This window comes from Medicago sativa, chromosome 2, assembly GCF_051527215.1.
Source record: "Medicago sativa cultivar Bolivia chromosome 2, Bolivia_mono, whole genome shotgun sequence".
Taxonomy (NCBI): Eukaryota; Viridiplantae; Streptophyta; class Magnoliopsida; order Fabales; family Fabaceae; genus Medicago; species Medicago sativa.
In genome coordinates, this window is record NC_140750.1 from 25,297,427 (window position 1) to 25,307,626 (window position 10,200).

At 38.9% G+C, this 10,200-nt stretch overlaps 1 non-coding gene across 1 annotated transcript; it reads right to left on the minus strand.

Moving 5' to 3' along the window:
* Positions 1–4,776: 4,776 nt before the first annotated feature.
* Positions 4,777–4,883, minus strand: LOC146945771 (small nucleolar RNA R71). Its single transcript, XR_015029544.1, has one exon. It is a non-coding gene; the product is annotated as a small nucleolar RNA R71 (small nucleolar RNA).
* Between the last annotated feature and the right edge of the window lie 5,317 nt (positions 4,884–10,200).

Below are 10,200 nucleotides of genomic sequence, written 5' to 3' on the forward strand. Positions count from 1 at the left end.
GGAGAGTTTATGGTTAAACCCCAACTTTCACGTATATATTATGTAATTGTCTCTATCAATTGAATTATATAAGGGGAAATTACATTGACCTTCCCTAAAGTCTCCTTAAATAACACAAACACCCCCTCTAGTTTCAAAATAGACACCAACCTCCCTCAAGTTCTCATAAAATAAATAAAAACCTCCCTTACCACTTAACACCGTTTGTTTCACCGTTAATTAATTATATTTCCTCCAACATTATTCTCCCTTGTTGCACACTTTGTTCTTATTATATATATATATATATATATATATATATATATATATATATATATATAGAGAGAGAGAGAGAGAGATATATATATATATATATATATATATATAGAGAGAGAGAGAGAGAGAGAGAGAGAGAGAGAGAGAGAGAGAGAGAGAGAGAGAGAAGGGATCCATTGACTCGAAGAGTAAGTCTTTAGAGTTACTCCCAATCTTAGCCCTCGATTTTAATATTAATTAACGGCCATGATTAATTATTAATGATTTTTATGGTGGGATTTTTCTACACCTTCACTTTAATGATTCAACTGCAAAACGTCGAACAAAGACGGCCAATGTCTTCGTACAACTAATGATGTAACGCTCAATTCCTTCCATCTAATAAAATTAGGTTAAAATAATTTGATACATGTAATTATGTGATTCTTAATATACCTTTTTTGATTAATCTGTGATGCATACTATTTTGAAGAACAACCTACTCTAAGAACAAAGAAGCCATGGAATCCGCCATGGATGAAGCTTGAAGAAGCTTGAAGGAGAAGCAAAGAGAAATGAGAAAAATGATTCTATTATTTCATGATGATGAAAACGGTTACAATCATTGTTTATATAGAAGCCTAGAGTGACACATCATCACTACTACTTCTAACTAACTACATGAAATGTAAATGCAAGCTAAATGTGAAATGAAATTACAATATCAAAGGAAACTTGCATGCCAAGTAATCTCTGCATGCCCTTGTTATAAGCTTGTATCTTGTATCTCTTCAGTGTCTTGCTCCAATACTCCCCCACAAGCTGGAGGTTGGTATATGTCAATCAACCCTAGCTTGCTAACACAGTCATAAAACTGGCGTGGATTTGAAGCCTTAGTAAAAACATCAGCTGTCTGGTTATGTGAGGAAACTGGTAACAACCTCATGACTCCTGCTTGCAGTTTTTCACGCACTAAATGACAATCAATGTCAAGATGCTTTGTGCGCTCGTGAAACACAGGATTTGCATAAATGTGCAAAGCACTCTGATTATCACAGTAAAGAACAGGTAAGCGTGAAGGTGATTGTTGCAAGTCATGAAGAAGGAAACACATCCATTGCAGTTCACGAGTAGCTGAGGCTAAAGCTCTGTATTCAGCTTCTGCAGAGGAACAAGAGATAGTGTTTTGCTTCTTTGATTTCCATGACACCAAAGATTTTCCAATAAAGAAGCAATACCCTGAAATGGATTTTCTAGTATCTATACACCCTCCCCAATCAGCATCACTGAACCCTACAGTTGTAAGTCAGATGAATGGGGGAAAAATAGTCCACGTCCTGGGGATCTCTTAAGATATCTGAGTACTCTCAGTGCAGCAGGATGGTGAGTGACTGTGGGAGAAGCCATGAATTGGCTGAGTTGCTGCGTAGCATAAGCAATGTCAGGCCTAGTAGTGGTGAGATACATCAATCTACCCACCAATCTCCTGTAAGCAGCAACATCATGATAAGCTGAACCTCCATCAAGATGTAAACGTGAAGAGGGATCAAGAGGTGTACTGGCAGGTTTGCACTTGGTAAGCTTAGCATCTGCTAAAAGCTCCAGGCAGTATTTCCTCTGACATAATGAAATACCTTTAGAAGAACGTGCCACTTCAATCCCAAGAAAGAATTTAAGTTGGCCAAGGTTCTTGATTCTGAAGGTTTGATCTAAAGCAAATTTTAATTCATCAAATACAATGAGGGATGTACCAGCTAGAATGATATCATCTACATACACTAAAAGTGCAGTAAAAGATGAAGCAGTTGATTTGATGAATAATGTGTGATCAGAGGTGGCTTGAGTGAATCCCTGTGCATAGAGAAATGTGGTGAGCTTCTCAAACCACTGTCTACTTGCTTGCTTGAGCCCATACAGAGATTTGAGCAGTTTGCAGACTTGTCCAGGTTTGGGAGGAGTCACTCCTGGAGGTACCTTCATGTATACAGTTTCATGTAATTCACCATGAAGGAAGGCATTGTTTACATCTAGTTGGTGAAGATGCCAACCATGTATGGATGCAAGAGCCAAGAGTACTCTAATGGTAGACTTCTTTGCAACAGGAGAGAAGGTTTGAAAATAATCTAAACCTTCAGTCTGTGTATAGCCTTGTGCCACAAGCCTAGCTTTAAATCTCTCAATACTACCATCAGCATGCCTCTTGATTTTGTAGACCCATTTATTACCAATAGCAACAGCTCCAGAAGGTAAATCTACAAACTCTCATGTTTTGTTGACATTGAGAGCTTCCAGTTCAGTTTGCATAGCAGTCATCCACCTGGAGTCTTGATTGGCATGATGAAAATTGGAAGGTTCTATGTCATGGGAAATAGAGAGAGCATAGGCTTGATGTTGTGGGGTGAGTTGAGAGTATGATACATAATTGGTCATGGGGTAAGCAGAAGACTGGCACACATAATCTTGCAAGTGTGAAGGTGTTTTGATGACTCTCTGTGATTTTCTAAGAGGGACAGACTCAAAATCTTCATCAACATGATTAACTTGCTCATCAGGAATAACCTCTTCCTCTGAAACAACTTCAGAAATAGTATCTTGAATACTCACTTCTGAGTCATCAGGTAACTTGACAGGCAAGTTGAAGACATGCTGTCATTACGTAATTTTTAGGACTTATTTTGACATTTTGATAGAGTTCTAAGCAACAATAAGTGTCCAGGAGCAGTTAAAAGCAACAAATTTGGAAGAACTGGATTGAAGCCAATCGTACTGCGATTCTCTAATTGCAATGCGATTTCTTGAAGTCAGAGAGCATGTTTTTCAAGAAGCTGGATCGTAATACGATCCAGCCAATCGTGATACGATTTCAAGAAGGGCTTTTAAGGAAATTAGGGTTCAAAGAAGCCATCGTGGTACGATTTTCAAATCGCAATGCGATTATGGGCGATCCAGAAGTTGCCTATTTAAGCCCAACTTACTCTCAAACATAAGGATTACGATTTTGGAGAGCTAAAGTGCGATTTTAACACCCAGAAGGCTGCAGCGGAGAGGATTTCATCATCTCTAACCCAATTTATGTATGTTTTAATTCTTTCATTGATTATGCTATTTGTAAACTCAATTATGAGTAGCTAAATCTCTTAGAGATTAGGCCAGAGATGAACCTATGTAACCCTAATTGATCATATGTTGCTGTGAAACTCTATTGTTTATTAATGAATTTCTAGTCTTTATTTAATTCAATTGTTCTTAATGCTTTTTATATCCTGATCAAATATAAACATGATTTTGTGAGATTGAATGACTACTGACCATAGCTTTCGACTTAGACCTAATTGAATTGTTCTGATAAACATGGTTAGTCTAGGAATAGATAATCGTTTGTTAGTGATATTAGGTTAACGTTCATAAAACCTTCAAGGATTATTAGACCACCTAAGGAATTAGGGGCTGTAGTTTAAGAAGAGGGTCCTAACTCAAGGGATTGATTAGGGCTAATTTGTTAACTATCGTGAAACTAGAAAACCATTAGTAATAATAGGTGCAGTAACCAATTAGGGGAAACATAGAGGATTCGAAGACCTGATCTCATCTCTCTCCATATTTTCTTAATCAAATTTTATTCTTTTATTTGATTTCATAAAATCAAACCAAATCTACTGCCTAGTGGCAAACAAAAATAAACTTTTATACATCCTATTTTTATAATGCGATTGAATTATTGAAGTTAAAAACAGTCCTCGTGGGATCGATATTTTTACTACTTCGATAGTATTTGGTGCACTTGCCAGAGATCTATCAAGTTTTTGGCGCCGTTGCCGGGGACTGTTGAATTATTTCAACAAGGCAATTACGTTATAATTTAGGGTTTTTGCAATTTAAATTTCTGTTTTTTTTATTTATTTTTATTTTTCTGTTTTCATATTCACTTGATTACTTTGCGTTATGCAGTGCTACTAAGGTATTTTGCTGTTTATGCGAGGTAAACAGAGCTCAGATGACTTAGAGTACGATCCGAAAATTGAAAGGACTGCTAGAGCACTTCGGAAAGCTGTCCGGTCGCAAAGGTTAGCTCAGTCTGTTCCACCGGGTGTTCGAGAACAAATACCGGAATCACTCTCAACTGAATCTGAAACATCTGCTTCTCCTAAATCTGTTATCATGGGAGAACCTGCACCAAGACCTAAGCTAGGAGACTACGGGTTAGCCACTCATCGCGGTCAACTGACCCACACTTTTCAACCAGCTAACCCCGTAGCTTTCGACATCAAGACAACTGTCCTCAACGGTTTGAGGGACAAGCAATTCGATGGGACTGAAGCAATGAGTCCTCATGAACACTTGAGCCGCTTTGCTGAAACTTGTGAGTTTTGTGTGCAACCAGCCACCGTGACTGAAGCATAAAAGAAGCTAAGGCTGTTTCCTTTCACTTTGACGGGAAGAGCGAAAGATTGGTTGCTAACAATACCAAACGGGATTGTCCAAACATGGGAAGAGTTAGAGCTGAAGTTCTTGGAGAAATATTTCCCTATGTCTAAGTATTGGGACAAGAAGATGGAGATCTCTAACTTCAAGCAAGGAGAAGGTGAATCATTGTATGATGCTTGGGAGCGATTCAACTTACTTCTTAAGAGATGCCCGAATCATGAGTTCACCGAGAAACAATACCTCCAAATCTTCACTGAGGGGGTAACACCAAACACTAGAATGTTCTTAGATGCTTCCGCGGGAGGTAGTCTCAAGAGCAAAACTGATCATGAAGTTCAAGCTCTAATTGAAAACATGGCTGGCAATGAGTATCGTGATCAAGCTAAGAAGAAAGAAAGAGGAGTGTTTGGGGTAAGTGAGCAAACTGCTATCCTTGCTAACCAAGCAGCTATGAACAAACAAATCGAAGCTCTAACTAAGGAGTTTCAAGGCTTCACTTTGGCTCATAAGCAACAACAAGTAGCTGCAATCAAGTGTGACTTATGTGGTGAAGAACATCCCAACGGTGAATGTGTTCCAGAAGGATCAAGTGAAGAAGCTAACTTCATGGGAGGTTATCAAAGGCAGAATCAATACTACAATTCAGGCATCAATAAGCATCCAAATCTAAGCTACTCAAACAACAATGCTTTGAACTCTCAGATGCTCAGAACTATCAGATGCTCACTCCTCCTCAACAACAACAAATGAAGCCATCAGCTCTTGAGGAAACTATGATGAACTTCATGAAGATGACTCAAGGCAACTTTGAAGAGATGAAAAAGAGTCAAGAAGCTGAAAGAAAGAACAATGAAGCTTCTAGGAAGATGCTTGAAACTCAACTGGGGCAATTAGCTAAGCAATTGGCTGAACAAAGTAAAGGCGGATTCTCAGGTAACACTAAAGACAACCCTAAGAATGAGTCTTGTAATGCTATTGAATTGAGGAGCAAAAAGGTTTTGACACCTTTAGTTCCAAAAGCTCCAAAGAAGGTTGATGATGTAGTTGAGGTAGAGGAGAATGATGTAGTTGAAAAAAATGATGAGGGTGTAGTTGAAAAAGAAAATGATCATGGAGTAGTTGAAAACTAAAGGAAGAAAAAAATAGAGGGAGAAAAAAGTGAGAAGTTAATTGATGAAGATTCAATCTTGAGGAAGTCGAAGAGTCAAATTCTGAAAGATGGAGACAAACCACAGGTTATTCCATCATATGTGAAGCTTCCATACCCTCACCTTTCAAAGAAGAAAGAAAAGGATGAAGGTCAATTCAAGAAGTTCATGCAACTTTTCTCACAACTTCAGGTGAATATTCCTTTCGGCGAAGCTCTTGATCAAATGCCGTTATATGCTAAGTTCATGAAAGACTTGTTGACTAAACGAAGGAAGCCTAAGGATGATGAGAACATAGCACTTTCTGAGAATTGTAGTGCTATTCTTCAAAAGAAGCTGCCACCTAAGTTGAAGGATCCTGGAGCTTTTACTATCCCTTGTTCAATTGGACCGGTAGACATTGGAAGAGCTTTATGTGACTTGGGAGCAAGTATCAATCTGATGCCTCTTTCAATGATGAAGAAGCTTAAGTGTGGGGAACCAAAACCAACAAGAATGACCATTACTTTAGCTGATCGGTCAATCTCTTATCCTTTCGGTATACTTGAAGATGTGCTAGTGAAGGTTAATGACTTGGTATTTCCGGCAGATTTTGTGATCTTAGATATGGCTGAAGATGAGGATATGCCACTCATTCTAGGAAGACCTTTCCTTGCAACGGGCCGTGCTTTGATTGACATTGAGAAAGGAGAGCTAATGTTGAGATTCCATAAGGAGCAAGTAGTGTTTAATATATTTGAGGCCATGAAGCACCAAGATGAAAATCCCAAGTGTTACCGGATTGACGTTGTTGAAGAAACAGTCGAAGATCATTCTCTTGAATCTCAACCTATTCAACCTATGGAAAAAGAAATTGTTAAGTCTGAAAAAATGGTTGAAGATGTTGGGATGAAAGAGTGTGTTAAGCAACTGGAAGCAAGCACAGAAATTAGGCAACAACAATCATCAGGAGACATCCTTGACAACAAGGATGGGGGATTGGAAACTTGGAACCATATGCCTAAGACTACTTTCACTAATCCTTGTGGTGTATTTGCTTATAAGAAGATCCCATTTGGAATGCGTAATGGGCCGGCTACTTTTCAATGGTGTGTGCTTTCAATTCTCTCTGATACTTTAGAAAGAGTTAGGAGGTACTGTGACCAAGGGTTGGCAAGGAACAAGCTTTCTGATGAAACTATGGGGCTGAGGAAGTCTGGTACACAAGAAACCTTAAAAGGTAAAGAACGACAACTGAAACTGCACCATGAAGGTGGACTCCCAAGCAAGGAAAAGGGAGAAATGTCACAGGATCCTTAGGGGTCGTCATCAGTCAAGATAGTGACGATAAAGAAGCGCTGGGTGGGAGGCAACCCACTGATTTATTTTCAGGTATAATTTATTGCTTTCATCTTTTAAATTTTTCTTTTACAACAAAACACAAAACAGGCAGAGGATTTTCTTTAAAAATTTCAAAAATGTGTGCAACCCCTGCCAAGAAGATTGTAATGCAATACTGATGTTGCATCACAATCTCCTTTTCAAAGAATAATTATTTTTCAAAAGTAGAAGTCCAAAAAAAAAAAAAATTCAAATTTTAAAATATCATCATTCTGACTTCACAAAATCGCATTACGATTGTACAATCGTAATACGATGGTGAAGTCAAACACCTGGACTTTGACTTTTGAAATCGTATTACGATTGGGGTATCGTAGTACGATCAATGGAAAAATTTTGCACCCTTTCTGTTTCAGACAAATCGCACTACGATGGGACTAATCGCAATACGATGGAGACAAGAATTTGAAAAAAATAACCGTTACAAACTGCAATCGTATTACGATGGACCAATCGCAGTACGATTCTATCAGGTTCTATAAAAACCCAGCAGTTGCAAGCACAACCCACTCGACCATTTTCCTAGTGTTACTCTGCCCAAATTTCTCCAGAAAACCCTAACCACGAATTTCATCCATTTTCTACCAATTTTTCATCTTCCTAACACTTCCCAACATCAATTCATTCAACAACCTTCATTTTCATCCACATAATCCAACCAATTCATCCTACCCTTTTCACTAAATCCTCCAATTTTCATCAATGGCACCCAAACAACAACAACCCTCCAAACCATTGACCCGTCAACAATCCAAACCCAAGAAAACAACCACCCAACCTTCATCTAGCCAAAACAAACGCAAACGAACCCCCGTTCCACCATCCAATGTGAACCGTTTCATTTACAATGATGCTCGTGCATGGTTTGATTACTGCAAGGGTTTCGAGGTTGTAGGGGAGAGGCAGTTTGATGTGGTGAATCTCACGAAATATCCCATTTTCGACACAATGCTTCGTGAGAGAGGATGGGAAGAATTGAATAACATGGTACCGGAAGAGAATAACAAGTCTGTTGTGATGGAGTTCTATTCAAACGCTCGTTTCACGGAAACAAAATATCAGTCGTATGTGCGAGGAAATGTCATAGATTTTAGTCCTGATACAATCAACAACTTGCTTGGGTTGGTTGCTCCTGAAGAGTGTGCTGTCCGGAGATTGGAGCGTGAAGCAAAAAGTTGGGGTGATAATCGATGGGCTGAGTTGCTTGCCCAAATGTGTAGACCAGGGGCGACATGGAAGAAAGCCCGGATGTTGACTTATGCTGAGTTCTTGCCCATTCCAAAGGCGTGGGCCTCTTTTGTTATTCAAACGCTTGAGAGCACATCTTGCTCTTCTGAGATTCCTCTCAAGCGAGTACTCACTGTTTCTGCCATTCTTGATCAACAACAAATTAATGTTGGTGAACTCATCGCCAACAACATTCATATGTTCGCAAAGGGTAGCAAGTCGGTCTATGGGCATGGGAGCATGATTAATTGGCTATGTGAAAAGAAGCTGGTGCAAGAATTTGAGGGTGATTTGCATACTCCGACCACTAAGCCTATCACGGACAAGACTATGGATGTCTTGATGAAGAAATATGCTGAGTATATGCGAAGGAGAAGTGGTGAACCTGAAGCACCACCACCGCAGCAGCCACCACAAATGGAGCATGGAGAGGGTAGTAGTCAGCATGGTTCTTACCCTCCATTTCATCCTATGGTTCTAGAGTATATGTTCAGTTCTGCTAACTGGATGAATGAGACCTCTGATCTCATGTGGGTTAACCGTCTGAGGTTCTCCGCTGAGTTTGCTGCAGAGGCACAGATACATAGGAGGCCTATCACCGGGTCTTATGAGAGATTTGACAAGTCTAGGGAGTCTATGAATGCTTACTTTGATCGCCAGGAGCGATATGCTGCTTTCATGAAGAAGGAGATCACTAATGATTTTGAGGCAGGAGAGAAGGCAGATGCTGATGACTTCTTTGATGGGATACCCGGGACTGATGGAGATGATGATGTGGATATGGGACTGGATCACTGAGGGTCCAGCTTTGCTTGTGTTATTGTTTTGTTGTAATTTTCTGTTGAACATTTTTATTTAATTCCGTATTGTTTTTAATTTCTTGTATTGTCAAAAGTCCGTTGAACTAATTTCCCCGTTTGTGATAAATTTGCACTTGTTTATTATTGACGAATTTGTTTGTTATGTGACCTATTCCAGTTTAGTAACAGTTGTTTGATGAAACGGTATTCCAAAAGTTCTAAAGGAGGGGTGACTTGATTCAAAGGCGAAGTGTACGGCGTTGCTAGGTAGTCACATACTTCCAGAAATCTCAGCCATAAGGTTCATTGCCAAATCTTGTTTTTCAATTTACTTATATTTAGATTAGTTTTCCATGCAACTACATTTCTAGAACTTGCATTGTTTCTCTATTATTGATTGGTCTTTGTCATATACACACTGAGGCAAAAGTGCTTGGTCCTGTGAGCCTTTTTGAAGCCTACCCTGATTTTAATTGTTATATATTATCCATTTCTTAGCCAATTTGAGCCGGTAGGATTAGAACTTTTTGTTCGGTGACAAACTACATTACAAGCCTAGAGACCTTTAGGATTTGTCCCTTAATGTATTTTCTGAGTTAAGGCATTGTAGGATGTTGCTAAAGATTAAAGTTTGGGGTTGCTATTGGAATTTGCAACCAACTAAGTTTGGGGTGGGGGTACTAGAGAATAAGAGAACAAAAATGAATGAATATGAAATTGTCATGCAAAATACACACAAAAATGGTGTATCAAAAAAAAAAGAAATTGAATGATGAAAAAGGGACAAAACATTGAAAATCCGAGTAACTTCAAACTCGATTGTCCCTAAATGTTAAAAATGTTCTCTAGTACCTTTGCATTGATTGTATTACCACAAGGTGAATGATTGAGGGATTGAATTTTGTGTTTTAACTTCCGTAGGAATGCCTAACTCAAATGTTGTGTAGCCTACTTATCCAAATATATCCCACCTTTCACCTAAGCCC